This window comes from Schistocerca piceifrons, chromosome X, assembly GCF_021461385.2.
Source record: "Schistocerca piceifrons isolate TAMUIC-IGC-003096 chromosome X, iqSchPice1.1, whole genome shotgun sequence".
NCBI lineage: Eukaryota > Metazoa > Arthropoda > Insecta > Orthoptera > Acrididae > Schistocerca > Schistocerca piceifrons.
In genome coordinates, this window is record NC_060149.1 from 598,333,216 (window position 1) to 598,349,090 (window position 15,875).

The 15,875-nt window shown below is 44.5% G+C and overlaps 1 protein-coding gene across 4 annotated transcripts in view; it reads left to right on the forward strand.

The window, feature by feature from the left end:
• The first annotated feature begins 2,417 nt into the window (after positions 1–2,417).
• Positions 2,418–15,875, forward strand: part of LOC124721759 (flavin-containing monooxygenase FMO GS-OX5-like) — a 224,117-nt gene continuing 210,659 nt past the window's right edge. Inside the window, exon 1 of one of the 4 annotated variants that reach the window (XM_047246863.1) lies at positions 2,418–2,491. The gene's annotated coding sequence lies outside the window, so the exon portion shown is untranslated. Of the gene's footprint in view, positions 2,492–2,512; positions 2,670–2,815; positions 2,997–15,875 lie in introns of those variants that run through there. The other 3 variants (XM_047246861.1, XM_047246860.1, XM_047246862.1) reach the window with 3 other exon arrangements.

Here is a 15,875-nt window from a genome sequence, read left to right on the forward strand (position 1 = left end):
TACAACTGCGAAAAATAAAACCACAATCCCAAAAGTCCACAAATCAATCATCCCTACATAAATTAAATCACATTCAATACTTCATAAATACACAAAACATCACAGCTATAAAAAAAAAATAATAATTACCACCAGCAAATTCCGGCACTGCAACCTAGATCGACAGCCCCCCCCCCCCACACACTCACACACACAAAAACCAACTCATAAATACCGTGCCATAATGACATTCACACACCACAAGACCTTTACGTCGAAGCAGACGGGTGGAATCAGACGCTTCCATTGACCCCTCCTTCTACTCTGTAGATGAATATCGTGACAGAGACTGATAGACCAGCTTAGGTAAAAATTCTGCTATATTTCAGTTTTGACAGCACTTGGTTGCAACAGTCAAGATCGGGTATTCTGTGTACGATAAATTTATTAAAAGTACGTAACTGTGTTTTATTCTGTCAGTGTACCAATTCTGTAAATATTAGCAGTTACTGTGATATATTCACATATTTTGAAAATCTCCTGACAAATGATGAGGATAATAATTATTATATTCCACTGTATTGTGTTATACTTTCTGACATGTTATTTGTCATTCGCGATGGCCAGCGGCTATTTCCGAAGAAGTACGTAAATATTTGTTCGCTCCAGTAACTATCGTCTCTGTAATATCACCGGGGTCTAAGACTGGAGTCACTGTATCAGGAACACAGACACACAGTTATTCCGTTACCAACTTCCAGGTTACCTGTAATGGTAGCCCGATAACTGCCAGAGAGCGAGAACTGTGAGCCAATAACGATAACTGCCAGAGGAAAATACCGATCTCTGACAGTTATTTCCATAGTCGCTCGAATTCCTTATGGTACCTCTCTTTATACAACCCGTCCAAGCTAAATTGACACATGAGGCGGTGGTTTAAGGGAACGACCGTACTTGTTAATGCCTGTACTGCAGCTCCTAACAGCCACCGCTTGGACATTAACTTTATTTAATTGTTTCTGCTAAAAGTAACGAAGGCGCACGATATAGTACACAGTTCTTATCAACAGATGGCGCGCAGTCTCACAGTTATTCCCATGGCCTATAGAACGCCTTCCAAATGGTCTACCCTCTCCTTAGTTCCTAGCCAGATCTCCGATTTGTTGACGGGAAAGCGTAGTACGATCTTCGGTCAACAGATGGCGCGAGGCACTGTTGACATTAGACAGTTATTGAAATAACTGCCTGTATCAGAGGAACGGTTATCGCAGTAACCGTTACTTTTCAGTAACCGGTTATTTCTATCAGTTACGTTATTTTTTGCCACCTCTACTATTAATATTTATGGCCGATTCTACAGTTAGTCCGGTATTACACTATCAAATTTCTTTGTCAAAAATCTTTGTCAAAGAAATTTGATGGTGTAATAGGGAACTTTGTCAAATACCGTCCAATATTTGATCAAATCTAGGGCCTCACTGTAGATTTGATCAAAGAAGTCGCTTGTCTTCTGTTCAATGCAATGTGATATGTTACCACATGGAGCGCTAGCATCGCTGCAGCATTCTGTCGTCTATAGTGTTTTTATGTGTGACGACAACTACAAAATTAATAGAGATGTTTGGAGCTGATGTGGCGCTTTACAACGTGAGGCACGCTGAATACAAAAATAGGTTAAGAAGACTGGAGACCTAACCTAATCCAACCCTCTCCTGTAGCAAGGAATCGGAGTGTTACAGTGAGCCCGTCTTCTGCAGACGTAGCAGTTGTTAAGTGAATATTGTGCTTTGTGATATGAGGATACACTTCATTGAGCACATACGGAACTGTTTGCTCATCCATTCTTAAGTAATTGATGTACGATTTGACGTCCTCCACTATAAACTCACTTAACAAGTTTTGTTGAATGCTTTTATCGTGTCGTAAAACCCACGGCTAATGAGGAGGGGAGGTAGTAATAACGCCCTTGTCAGAGAATATACTTTCAAATTTTTATTCATACGAAAGTTGGAACTTTCTCAAAGAATTTCTTTTGGTTTGAGAAGCTTCACCGGAGAACTTTCTCTTTTCTGTTCATAAGACCGGCAGGGCAATTCACAACTTCCTTCACGAAAGTCGATGACAGCTCTCGGAATTTTCGGTGCTTCGATACAGCAGATGACATCCGAAAGGTGCCACTTTTGCATCAGCTGTTGAGTTTAAGACATAACGCTTGAGTGTGTTAGTGTGGGATTGTGGGGGCGTCGGAGAGGAAATTTTCGGTACATACGTGTACGAGTTTAATGAGATGACAGAAAACTTCGTTCACCATAATATTCACTGATTGTGTGTCACCATCTGTCATATGATTAACTTCGATGAACCACCGCTGTTCAGTTCCTAATAAAGTTCGACCACAATTTAACACTTACACCCTGTTATCAGGGTAAAACTTTTCATTCAACGATGTGTAAAGTAAATCGTTAGTTGAGTATACAGTACGAGACAATCGTTTCTATCAATTCCCTGTCAGGTGTGTGATTAGAGCTTACCGTTAGCGAGAAAGTGCAAACAGCTGTTATGTATTCATAGTTTGTTTTGATGACAGCCTTGAGAGTATTTAGCGATAAGAGAGTTAATTTCGACCAGTAGCGTAACCCAACGCATATATTCCGTGTATCTCTGTAGGAATATTCGCACTGTTGCAGAAGGTAATAAATTTAATTTGAACGATGCACTTTAAAGAATGTGTTTCTAAACAGCGTTCATTATTTTAAGTTGTTTCCAGTTTGTTACTAGTATTGTGACTTGAATGTTTTATTAACCTAGATGTTACGTGACTTCACTAATCTTAAGTTGCGACGAAAGTTTGTGCTTTATTGAAAGACAATTTGATAACACTAGTTGGCATGTACGTCGTTAGATCCTTATTCATTTTTAGCAAAATAAATAATTTCATTGGAGTGAAATATGGTCCAGAATTTGCTTAGAGGTAATGTGGCATCGCGTTCGTGCAAGACATTTGTGGCGTAAGAGATGTAAGTTTGACTGCTAATCGACAAATGAAACATTACTAATCAAATATGTGTGAAACGTTTGATGACACCTCTTTTGGAACACGTTCTTTATTATGTATTTGTGGTGTCCAGTGGAGAAAACAAACGTAAATTATAAAGAACGAATCTTGTGAAATCGGTTTTAGCCCAAAGTTAAAGTATCTCGTGCACGGGTGAGAGTTGCACGGTGGACATAATCCACCCCGATTGTATTTTTCACAGTTGATATACTTTATATGTGCATAATATGCATCAGGATGCTCGTCAGAGAGGTGTAAATTCCGTAACATACGTTTCCCGAATTTACCTTGCAGTTTCAGTTTTATGATAAAAAGTGCTCAAAAATTTGGCAAAGTGCGTTTAAATATGGCCCTAACATTAACATAAGGCGACGCCACAGGTTAACCTGACACCAGGACCCTTTTTTGGCATTTGCACAGCACTCTAGCTTTGTCGTAGAAAAGAGCGTGAGCATGTTTTGGGCATTTACGCTTGCGATGAACTATACGAGGAAGTTGTGTTCATTACACAGGTCTAAACACTTGCAAATGACTTTTATAAGATGTGCAAGCCTGTATAGAGAGATACAGTAAAGTTTAGAAGGAAGAAACTGGTTAGTGGGCTGTAGATGTATTAAATAAAAAGGAAAAAAAACCAAAATGTTTTGCAAATAGAGCAACATACGAGAGCATTTGCATTTTATTACTGTATTCACTGTCAAATTTGTTGTAGAACATTCCCGCTCAAGGCGGTAACTGGCAAGTTAAACTCAGGTGAAGTCTGCGTTGTCAAGCTGAAGAAATCAGTTCTGACTCTTTTTCCTTTGGATATTACTCAGATGATGTTATCTTGGAACAAAAATGTTATCTTAATTTTAAATATTTTCTATTGCCTTGCAGAGTGATTTATGCTATGATGCACAAAAGATAGTACATATATTTGCGGTGAAAAAAAGTTACGGTAATGAATATTTCAGAGTTGAGCTCTACAGTAAATGAAATTAAAAAAGCAGCCCTTTGATGACCTATAAGAGAGACATGTAGAGCAAAGTGCATAAAGCTCTTTGTGCACAGTGTGTGTCCTTGGCTGTTGTTCAGAGTTAGGTATTTGGCAGGAAACTGGAAACCCACATGACTTCAGGGATAATTTAGTTTGCCTTTTCTCTGTGAATAACATGACATTTAGGATTGTAGATGCCTTTCACATTGTGTACCATGTTTTTACAAAATCTATAGTCAAGGAATGCTAATCCAAATGCAACTTCAATTTCTTTCCCACATATGCAAGAGCGGTTGTGAGAAGGTTCTGCTGCTAGGTGTGTCTCCTTATGTGATGGTTTAAATTGGCTAATATGCCATTACCTATATGGAAGTGATAAGCCAGTATTTTTGTTTGTTTACTCATTTATTATCTTGTATGCTCTCTGTGCACACCTTCAGAGCAGAGCCTGGAACTTCATCTAAGCCTACTGACTGACTTTTTAATTTCTGTATTGTCTTCCTGGCTTCATACTTTGTTGTGGGAAACATCGTTGTGCTTGCTGTGTATGTCATTGTGGGTGATATGTGTGTTTAAAGAAGTTTTATTGCAACGCCACTCCATTACCAGAGAAACAATCAGTTACAGAATTTGCTAATTCCTGAGGATGATCTATTATTCTACCACCATCTTTCCTTTGTATGTTGTTATACTAGTGTCTGCCTTTTTCTGTTTATTGTTTTACAACTTCCCATACCACTTTGCTTTTATATTATTTTGTCGTAGAATAGTTTTTTTGCAGCAAGCTGAAGCCCTTCGTATATCTCTTTATATCTGTGATAGTAATCTAGTATCTATGGAACAGAGTAGTGCTTTCACAAAGACTGGGGCATTTAACTGTCTGGGAACACATTCTAATATTCACAGTTATCCTTCTGTTTTCTTTAGATGCTACTGTAGAAATGGCTACTTTTCCAAACGTCTCCTCAAAAATTAATGTAAACAGTGTGCTGAATTTAGAGAACTTCGAATGTACATTTTTTTCCATATACACTTTATCCCAGGTTTGATTTCCCAGAGCCCTAAAAGAAGTAAAAGTGCTCAAAAATGCTTAGAAAGTTATTACTAATTTCACTCCTTAACACTTGTATTGATATTCATGTCTTCAAATGTTATGTTAGTTTTGGGGATGGAGGCTCTTTCCAGAACTTCAGTTCATTTGTTAAAGAAAGTGTCTACATTACCACTAGGTGAGTGGGACACACACAGAATGACTAACTTGACTTGTATTTCGTTGAGGGAATAATGGACAAAATTACATATAGTTATATTGAAGGCACAAATATGAAAAAGTATCTTTGGATTGGAAACAGTGATCCATCTGCATCCAAACTGTTGCAAACTAATGTGAAGTGCATGACAAAGGGTACTATCCATTGTACCAATTATTTTGGTTTATTCTCATTCCATTCATGAATGGAGTATGGGAGGGATGGCTGTGTCTATGTGTAACGTAATTGATTTAAACATGCCCTCATGTTCGCTATGGTAGTGATGTGTAGGAAGTTGTAGTATATTCGTAGATTGATATTTAAAGCTGGTTCTTGAAACTTTGTAAGTAAGCTTTCTTGGGATTGATTGACTCACATATCTGGAGGCCAATAAGAAATATGATTGTCTACATCCTACATGTATGATGATGACATATGCTACAGCTATGACTTCATTATCCTCTCTAGCAAAAGTACCATTGCCCCGGTGTCTTCTATGCCGGGCCCTTGGGGGCCGCTTAACTACAGTACTCCCCCAATGGGTGGGGGCTGCCCTCCTATTGCTTCCCCCACACCCTCATTGGGATGTGTCAACTTGTCATCTGCCAGAGATTTGTCAGCAACCCACAGCCACAGCAGCAGCTCCCTCCTCTGGCATCTCTTGCCCTTTGGACACTCCCTTCTCAGGAATCTGCTGCTCTGCAACCAATGGAAGGAGGTGCCGCAGCTTGAGTGTCATTGGACTTCACATTCCTTGTCTGTCCCAGAATCTGGTTCTGAACCAAGGTGTGTTGAGGCTATATCCTTGCAACTGGTGACAGCTGGTGGCCTTGAGGCATGACCTGCCTCCTCGGTCCCTTTTAGCCCTCATGGTATACTGATAGTATGATCCTCCAAAGGAACTTTAGTATTTTTTTCAGCCAGCTGGCTGAGCTACAAAAAGCTCTTATGCATTTCCCCTTCCTTTTGCATTGCCCTCCAGGGAACTTAGTTCCCAGCAATGTGGAAACCTACTCTCTATGGCCATTGGGGCTATTTGAAGAATTATGCTGGCTATGAGAGAGTATCAGGTGGTGTTTGCATGTATGTTCTGGGGTTAGTCTACAGGGAACACATGCCATACATTATGACTATGGAGGCTGTGGCTGTTCATGTGAGGCCATCTTTGGAATTTACCATCTGTAATATGTATCTCCCTTCAGATGATCAGATGTCCCAGAATGCATTGTCTCCACTGTTTTCTCAGCCCCCCCCCCCCCCCTCCCCTTCCTAATATTGGGTGACTTCAATGCCCAAAACTGTTTGTGAGGTGGAACTACGGCCACTGGCCTTGGTTATGCTGTCTAAAACTCATATGCAGACTTGCAGGGATTAAACTTCACCTCTTGAACACTGGTGTTTCCACTTACTTCAGTGTGGCATATGGGTCTTATATGGCCACTGATCTTTCCATTTGCAGCCAAGGTCTTCTCCCCTCTTTCCATTGGAGAGTCCATGGTGTCACTTGCTGTCCTCTCAGATAGGCTCTCAACAAAGTTGCCCGGGGTGCCATTGCCCTTAGCACCCCACCCCATGGAGGTAACAATGCAGCAGTCGAGAGCACAACTACAGACATTCTACTGGCAGCTGACTTAGCGGTCCCTTATTTCCCAGCAGTCCCCTATTCCTTGGTACCTCCCCTTCAGAAGACAGTACCTTGATGGATCCCAAAATCATCATGGCTATTAGAGATTGCAGATGGGCTCTCCAATGTCGTAAGTCACATCCTTCCATGGAGCACTTCATTGCCTTTAAATGACTCCATACCTGGTTCCACCACCTCGTAAAACTACAGAAACAAGAATGCTGGGAATGTAATGTCACTACCATTGGGTTGTGTATCCCTTCCTTACAGAGTTGGGCAAAGATTCAATGACTCTGTGGACACCAGTCTCCCACAGGTGTACCTAGTATCTCTCTGAAAGGTGTTGTCTGTACTGATCCAGGCACTGTCACTGAACATTTTGCTTTGTCTGAGAATTATCAGCCTGCATTTTGTATCCTCAAACAGCAGAGGGAGAGAATTCACTTACTTTTCACTACATGTCACATGGAGCCATAAAATGTTCTGCTCAGTGAGTGGGAAGAACCCTACCCCTTTGCGCCGACACATCTCCAGAGACAGACCACATGCACAGTCAAATACTCAAACACTTATTGGTGGATTGACAGCATCATGTCCTTGCCATTTTCAGCTATATCTGGGGCAAGGGTGACTTCCATCTCAGTGATGAGAAAGAATTAGTGTCGTGATACTGAAAATGGGCAAACCCCCTTGAGATGGGCAGCTATTGCCCAATTAATCTCACTAATGTTCTCTGCAAGCTGCTCCACATATGGTGAACCAGTGGCTATGTTGGTACCTGGAGTCGCGGGACATTTTGGCTCTTTCACCGGCTGGTTTTTGCCAAGGTTGTTCTGCTGTTGACAATTTGGTCTACCTGGAGTCTGCTGTCTGGTCAGCTGTTGCCAGGTGTCAGCGACTTATTGCTGTCTTCTTCAACTTGCAAAAGGCTTATGACATGACATGACATGACATCACCACATTCTCATTACCCCACATGAATTGGTTCTCCAGGGCCCACTCTTGAATTTTGCCCTGAACTTCTTGCCACACTGTATAGTCTGGGTTTAAGGTGGTGCTTCCCACAGTACCCAACATGTACAAGAGAATGGGATCCCTTCTCGCTGTTCCCAGGACCCTCTCTGTGGTGACTGTGGAGGTCCACTCCATGAGGGGAGTCCCTGTGTTCCCCCTCCTGTATGTGTAAATTGTCATGGTAGTCATTCTCCACGTTCAGCAGATTGCCCAGTCTATAAGAAAGAAAAAAAGATACAGGAGTATAAGTCCCTTGATCGTTTAAGCTACACAGAGGCCCGTAAGAAATATGCACGATTGCACCCTGTGTCCATGACATCTAGTTACGCCTTGGTTACATCTTCATCCCTTCCTCCCCCTTCCTTACCCCCATCCCGGACCCCTCCCCTTCCCCCCCTCCCCTGCAGCTCCCACACCTTCTCCTCTGGGCGCTGCTCCCCCTCCCCAGCCGGAGAAGTGTCCCACTCCTTCGGCGTCTGCCGGTCAAGGGCGCCTCTCCCGGGATGCCCCTTCCCGGCACCTTCCAGGTCAAAGGTCTGCTGCAGCGCGGCAACCGCGAGAGCCGCGGTCTCTCGGCCCCCAGGTCGCCCGGTCTCTTTCTGTTCCTGATCTTGCTGCAGCTGGCTCCTTAATGCCACACAGCCCTCCTCGATCTCAGCCTGAAAAGAAGAAGAAACATAAGTCCCGGGACAAAGAGCCTCTGGTGTCACCGGAGGTCCCTTCCCCGACTTCACAACCGGATTCTGACCTGTCGTTTATGGATGTCGCCCCCTCCTTGTCGGTGACGGGTGGGGACCCGGCGGTATGACTGGATTTAGCGTGTTCAGCCCTCATTTAAACCATCGTTCTGTGGTTCTCCAATGGAATTGTAATGGCTACTATCGTCACCTTCCGGAATTGAAATCCCTTCTTTCGTCCTACTCAGCAGCTTGTGTGGTTCTCCAGGAATCTCATTTTACTGATGCTCACTCACCGACCCTCCGTGGGTTCTGTGTTTTCTGTCGAAATCGGGTCGGACCCTTGCGAGCTTCTGGTGGCGTTTGTACGTTGGTCCGTACAGACATTGCTAGCACGTGGATTCCTCTCCAAACTACATTGGAAGCGGTTGCTGTTAGGGTCCACTTAGACTCTGCAGTCACAGTTTGCAATCTTTATCTCTCTCCTGACAGCACTCTTACACCTGCTGCCTTAACCACCCTTCTTCAGCAACTTCCTCCTCCCTTCCTCCTCCTTGGGGATTTTAATGCTCATCATCCTTTGTGGGGCAGTGCCTTTCCATCTAGACGAGGTCTTCTTATAGACCAATTTATTGCAGACCACGACCTGTGCCTTCTTAATGATGGCTCCCCTACTCATTTCAGTGCTGGTCATGGTACCTTTTCTGCCATTGATCTTTCTCTTTCTTCTCCCTCTCTCCTCCCTTCATTACACTGGTCGCCACACGACGACCTTTGTGATAGTGACCATTTCCCGTTGATTATCACACTCCCTTCCCGCTCCCCGATGGACAGGTTACCTCGTTGGTCTTTCCACCGTGCCGATTGGCCTCTATACACTGCACAGGTCGAGTTTTCTCCCTCTTTGTCGGGTTGTATTGATGACGTCCTACGTGATGTGTCTGACGCGATTGTTCGCGCTGCTAACTTTGCTGTCCTGCGCTCATCTGGACAATTTTGTCGTCGGCAAGTCCCGTGGTGGAGTACGGCCATTGCCATTGCCATCCGTGATCGCCGTCGAGCTTTGCAACACTTTAAGAGGCACCCATCCGTAGCCAGCCTTTCTACCTTTAAGCGCCTTCGCGCTAAAGCCCGTTATTTAATCAAACAGAGCAAGCGGATATGTTGGGAACGATTCGTTTCTTCCCTTGGTTCCACTGTCCCTCTGTCGCAGGTATGGGCTACACTTCGCTCTCTCCAAGGTTGCCATCGGCAGTCCACCCTCCCAGGCCTTCACCTCCCAGATGGCATTTGTACGGACCCATTAGTTCTCGCAGAACATCTTGCGACCCATTTTGCAGTGGCATCAGCGTCGGCCTCCTATCCAGCTGCTTTCCTTCATCAAAAACAGCAGGCTGAAGCTGTCACCTTATGTTTCACCACTTGTGAATCAGAATCTTACAACGAACCTTTCACTGAATGGGAATTTCTTTCTGCTCTATCTTCTTCTCATGATACGGCCCCTGGCCCAGATTCCATTCATAACCAGCTGCTTCAACATCTCAGTGCTCCACAACGGCACCATCTTCTTCGGGTGTTTAACTGTATCTGGCTCCAGGGTGACTTCCCTTCTCAGTGGAGGGATAGCATTGTGGTTCCTGTCCTTAAGCCTGGTCAGAACCCCCTATCTGTTGACAGCTATCGGCCAATTAGTTTGACCAATGTTGTTTGTAAGTTACTTGAACGGCTGGTAGCCCGTCGGCTCACTTGGGTCCTCGAATCTCGGGATCTATTGTCCCCTTACCAGTGTGGCTTTCGAGAGGGACGATCTCCAATCAATCATTTACTTCGCTTGGAATCCGCAGTTCGGCAGGCTTTTTCCCAGCGCCGCCATTTGGTTGCAGTGTTTTTTGACCTTCGCAAGGCCTATGACACGGCCTGGCGCCATCACATCACATCTTACTAACCCTTCATCAGTGGGGTCTTCGGGGCCCACTCCCGATTTTTATCCGCCAGTTCCTGATCCGTCGGTCATTCAGAGTTCGAGTTGGTACTGCTTTTAGTTCTCCACGGACCCAGGAAACGGGCATCCCACAGGGTTCTGTCTTGAGTGTCCTTCTTTTCCTCATTGCTATCGATGGACTTGTGGCCTCTGTCGGTCCCTTGGTCGCCCCTGCCCTGTATGTGGATGATTTCTGCATTTGGGTTAGTTCCTCCTCAATGCCATCTGCAGAACGGCAGCTCCAGGTGGCTATGCGGCGTGCCTCTGCATGGACGCTCTCACACGGGTTTCAATTCTCTCCTTTAAAATCGCGTGTGGTCCACTTCTGTCGCCGTACTACGGTCCACCCTGATCCAGAGCTCTATCTCGCTGCACAAAGATTGCCTGTGGTTCCACAGTTTCGTTTCCTGGGTCTTCTTTTTGACAACAAGCTCACTTGGCTGCCCCATATCAGACTCCTGAAGGTAGGATGCTTCCGTAAACTCAATATCCTTCGCTTCCTTGCCCACTCCTCTTGGGGTGCGGACTGTTCCCTCCTCCTCCGTCTTTATCGTGCTCTAGTTCTGTCACGTTTGGACTATGGTTGTCAAGTTTATGGTTCAGCTGCTCCTTCCACACTGCACTTGCTGGATCCAGTCCACCATCGTGGTATCCGTTTGGCCGCCGGTGCCTTCCCTACTAGCCCTGTTGATAGTCTCCTGGTTGAAGCTGGGATCCCCCCCCCCCCCTTTCTGTTCGGCGGTCCCAGCTTCTGGTGTCTTATGCCCTTACTATCCATTCTTCTCCCACTCATCCTTCCTATTCTATCCTATTCCCAGACCATGGACGTCGCCCGCCCGACTCCCGCCCTCGGGCGGGTTTACCGGTTGGGCTGTGCCTTGCGTCTCTTAACCGTGATTTTCAGCTTCCTTCTTTGTCCTGTCTTCCTCGCTCCCTCCCCTCCACCCCTCCTTGGTTAGTTCCTCGGCCTCGAATTCGGATGGATCTCCGCCGCGGTCCGAAAGATTCCATCCCCCCGGTGGTGTTCCGTTCCTTTTTCCGCCACATTTTATGGGAGTTTCGGGATGCTGTTGTTTTTTACACTGATGGCTCTAAATCTGCTGATCATGTTGGGTATGCCTTCACGTCCTTTGTTGGAACGGAAAATCATCTGCTGCCACCCTCATGTGGGGTGTTTACTGCGGAATTGATGGCAATTTCCCGGGCTCTTACCTTTATTAAACAATCCCAACACAACCGCGTTTTGTTATGTACGGACTTGATGAGTGGCCTTCTTGCTATTGACCGGTGTTTTTCGCGCCATCCCTTGGTCTCTGCCATCCATGACCATCTCGCTGATCTTCACCGTGCTGCTTGTTCCATTGACTTCCTATGGGTCCCGGGCCACGTGGGTATCCCGGGTAATGAGCTCGCTGATCGTTTGGCTGGGGGAGCAGTTACTTACCCCCCGTTTTCTGTAACCCCTCCTGCAGCGGATTTACGGCTTCACATCAAATCCCACTTTGCACAGTCATGGGCCAATTCTTGGGAGGCTACTCCACTGTCTAATAAACTTCGTGCAATTAAGGTGAATCCAGGCCCATGGCGTTCTTCCTTTCGCCTCTCCCGCAAGGACTCGACCACACTGTGTCGTCTCCGCATTGGCCATACCAGGCTGACCCATGGTTTCCTTTTGCGTGATGAGCCACCCCCGCTATGTGGTTGTGGAGCCTTCCAGTCAGTGGCCCACATTTTGGTTGAATGCCCCTTCTTTTGGCTCTGCGTGCTAAGTACAGACTCCCCCACACTTTACCTTTGATGTTGGCTGACGATTCCCGGATGGTCTCTCTGGTTCTAGGTTTCCTCCGGGAGAGTGGTTTTTATTCTCAGTTTTAAAGTTTTTAATCTCCTTCTGGTGTTGGGGCAGGGCGGTGAGTGTTTGGGTGTCTCCCACTGTAGGCAGTGTTCAGAGATTCCCGATTCACCTCCCTGACCGGAATCCTCTTTTCTTCCCCTTTAACTCTGTTTTTACCCCTTCTTTTTAAGGCTTGGTTAGTTTTTCTATTCCCATACGTACTTTCTGCATTATAGCAGTTGTACCTTTTAAGTCACAGGTGGTCTTGCCTATGCTGCTTCAGCATAGTGTTGGGTTCGTTCTCTTGCCAACTTCCCTCATTTGTTTTTACTAATGACAACGTGACTGCCCTTTTACGTTTCCCCTTTTTCCGTTTTATTGTTCTGACTTTTCTGAGATGTCCCGTTAGCAGAATGGAGTCTATTTGAAACAAGGGACTGATGACCTTGCTGTTTGGTCCCTTTAACCTCAAACAACCAACCAACCAACCTACATCTTCAGCAACTTACGCAAACATTCTGGTCACACATTAATACTCATTGCTGCCTTGGTAACACCAGCTGGGGTGCAGACCACTCTACACTCTTGCAGCTGTACAAAGCTTTGACCTTCACCTGTCTTCATTACGGGAGTCTGGCATATCACTCAGCATCACCTTCAGCATTGCTAATGGTGGACCTGATACACCATTGTAGGGTCTGAGTTGCAACAGATGTCTTTTGTGCCAGCCCTGTGAACAACCTACTCATCCTTCTCCTCCATCCTCCACCTGCTGGTCAGATGACAAAAACTGCTGCTCATCTAAGCATCTGAACTATGGTGTCCATTTTCCTGGTAGGAAGATCCACTTCACATGACAGAGGCCCAAGGCTGGGATCGTGATTGCAGTTCACATATAGTGTCGCTGCTTTGAACTCCAGCTACCCCTTATGTCACTTCTTATTAGGTTGCAATCATGTACGCTCCCATGGTATGCGCTCCATCATCAGATCCGTCTCTGTGTATCCTTTGGACCGAAAGACTGTTGATCCCGTGGTTTTTCACTGCCTGTTCTTGGCCATGCTGGATGCATTTCTGGGTTCAGAACCAATATACACCAATGGCTGTATGATTGATAGACAAACCAGTTTTGCCTACACACAATGCAGGATGCAGTAAACTACACTGTTTGCTTAACAGATGCAGTGTATTCCCTGCAGAATTGATGGGGATTTATCAAGCCCTCAGCCATGCTGGTTCTTACACAGGTGTGAAATTCTTAATCAGCAGTGACCCCCTGAGTGGTCTTCAGGCTATCAACCAGTGCTACCCTCTACATCCTTTGGTTGTGACAATCCTGAATTTCCTTTGTGACCTCCACAAGCTGGACAGTCAGCCATCTTTGTCTGGACCCAAGGTCATGTTGGGATCCCAGGGAACAAATATGATGACCAGTTGGCTTCCAGGATGCGAACTTTTGGAGATGAGGATACTGCAATCAAACATTCGCTCACCTACATCGTCAACTGTTGGAGGCTTGGAACATGGATTGTTATGCTCTGGTTCCTCCGAATAAACTCCGAACCATAAAGGGAACCACGACCGTATGGCTGTCTTCCATTTGTGCTTCTTGCAGGGAATCTAATGTTCTCTGTCGGCTTCACATTGGCTACACTTGACTGACACATGGCTGCATCCTCTGAAATGAGGATCCACCCCACTGTCGGTGCAGTGCCTGTCTGGTGGTGTCCCACATCCTACTGGATTGCCTTAATTTGGCCACCTTATGGCGAAACTGTAAACATGCTGACATGCTACCTCTGGTACTAGGAGACAGCACTATATCACTTGGTCTGATTTTACATTTTACTCATGAAAGTGGTTTCTACTCCTCTGTGACATAGGGCACATTAGCCTCAATGGCCACTTGAAGAACTGGAGGGCGTGCCCTCATTGCCTGCTCCAACCCAGAGGGCCCATGGCTGCTCTTGCCTGGTGGTCTGACCTGGCTCCTGCTCTTTCCACCTTTTTAATTCTTATCCTTTTACATCTTTCATTGCTTTACTGTTTCATCATTGTCATTCTCTTTTCTGAGATTTTATAAACTTATAAGCAAGACACACAAAGCATTGAGGGACTGATGATCTTGTAGTTTGGTCCCTTTAACCCCATCAAGCTAGTCATCCATCCATCCATCCTTCTGACTGAATATTTGTTCACCTTTCTTCAGACAGTACTTCATTATAAATAACTGCAGCATGTGTGAAAAGTTTGAGGTTTCTATTTATATTCCATGCAAGGTAATGAATATTCAACACAAATAGCAAGAGTTCCAACACACTATCCTGGGACACAGTTAAAGTTACTTTTACATATGCTGGTGACTCTCCATCTGAGATAACATGGCCCTGTGAAGTACTTTGAACCACCCATCATATGATGGCTTCTTGAATGTGTCTGTAGATGAAAACAGTATTATTGTCCAACAGGGCAATGATGCTAAGAATACTACCACAAATTCTATAAGGTGGTTCCTGTACAACACTACAAAACACTTCACAACACTCTAGTTTCCAGATATACATATGTTGAAAATTTATGGAACATCTTAGGAACCCACATTAAAAACAGATGTATTACAAATAAAACGTATAAGATGGAGCTACTTCTAGGAGCCCGGAGAAAATATTGGCAGTGGAGACCTTGAAAGTGAAGAATAAATAAACAAATGCTCTAACAGTATTTTTGCAGAAGAAAGAAGGCATCTATTTACAGTGGATCTTGGTATGACACAATATGTAGTCATTTTTAAGCTTTCTGTGTCTTTTATATAAATAAGTCACAATTTCAGATTTGTAGCCTTTTCTGTATTTTTATACTTTTGCAGTAATTCATACTCACATACTGTCAATTTGTTTTTATACCAGAACACTTTTTTAGGTTTCCAGATACAACTGTTCAAATTTAACACTAGATTTGGGCCACAGGAACTATGAAGAGAAAAGCCTAAATGTCTGAATACTTGATATGCTACTAAAATGAGTCGCTTCTTAAAGCTGTGTTTTATTTGACACAATGTTTTTTTTGTATGTAAAATAAATGCTAGAGCATCAGGCATCTGTGGTTTACATTGTTGTTAACACTGATTAAACTAAAGCCAAAATATGTGTGTGTCTGACAGCATTCTGCACTTAGCCAGTTGACTTCCATGAGGCCACCAGTGGACACAGCAGCACTATCATCATGTTACCACTGGTGGCTACAATCTTTACTCTGTTTAGTACAGTATATCTGTTCTTGGTGTGGAAAAAAACTATATACTGCAATAAAAACAGTGAAGTGGGGGGCCATCAGTGGGCCCACAGCATCGGGCATGAACGCGTACTGTGTGTGTCGGCGGCCTAGTGCACTCAATGTGTTTGTGTATTTAAAACTAGAGCAGAGTGTAATAAGTAAGGAAGTAATTACATAAGGATACTATAAAGAAAAACCAATACAATGGA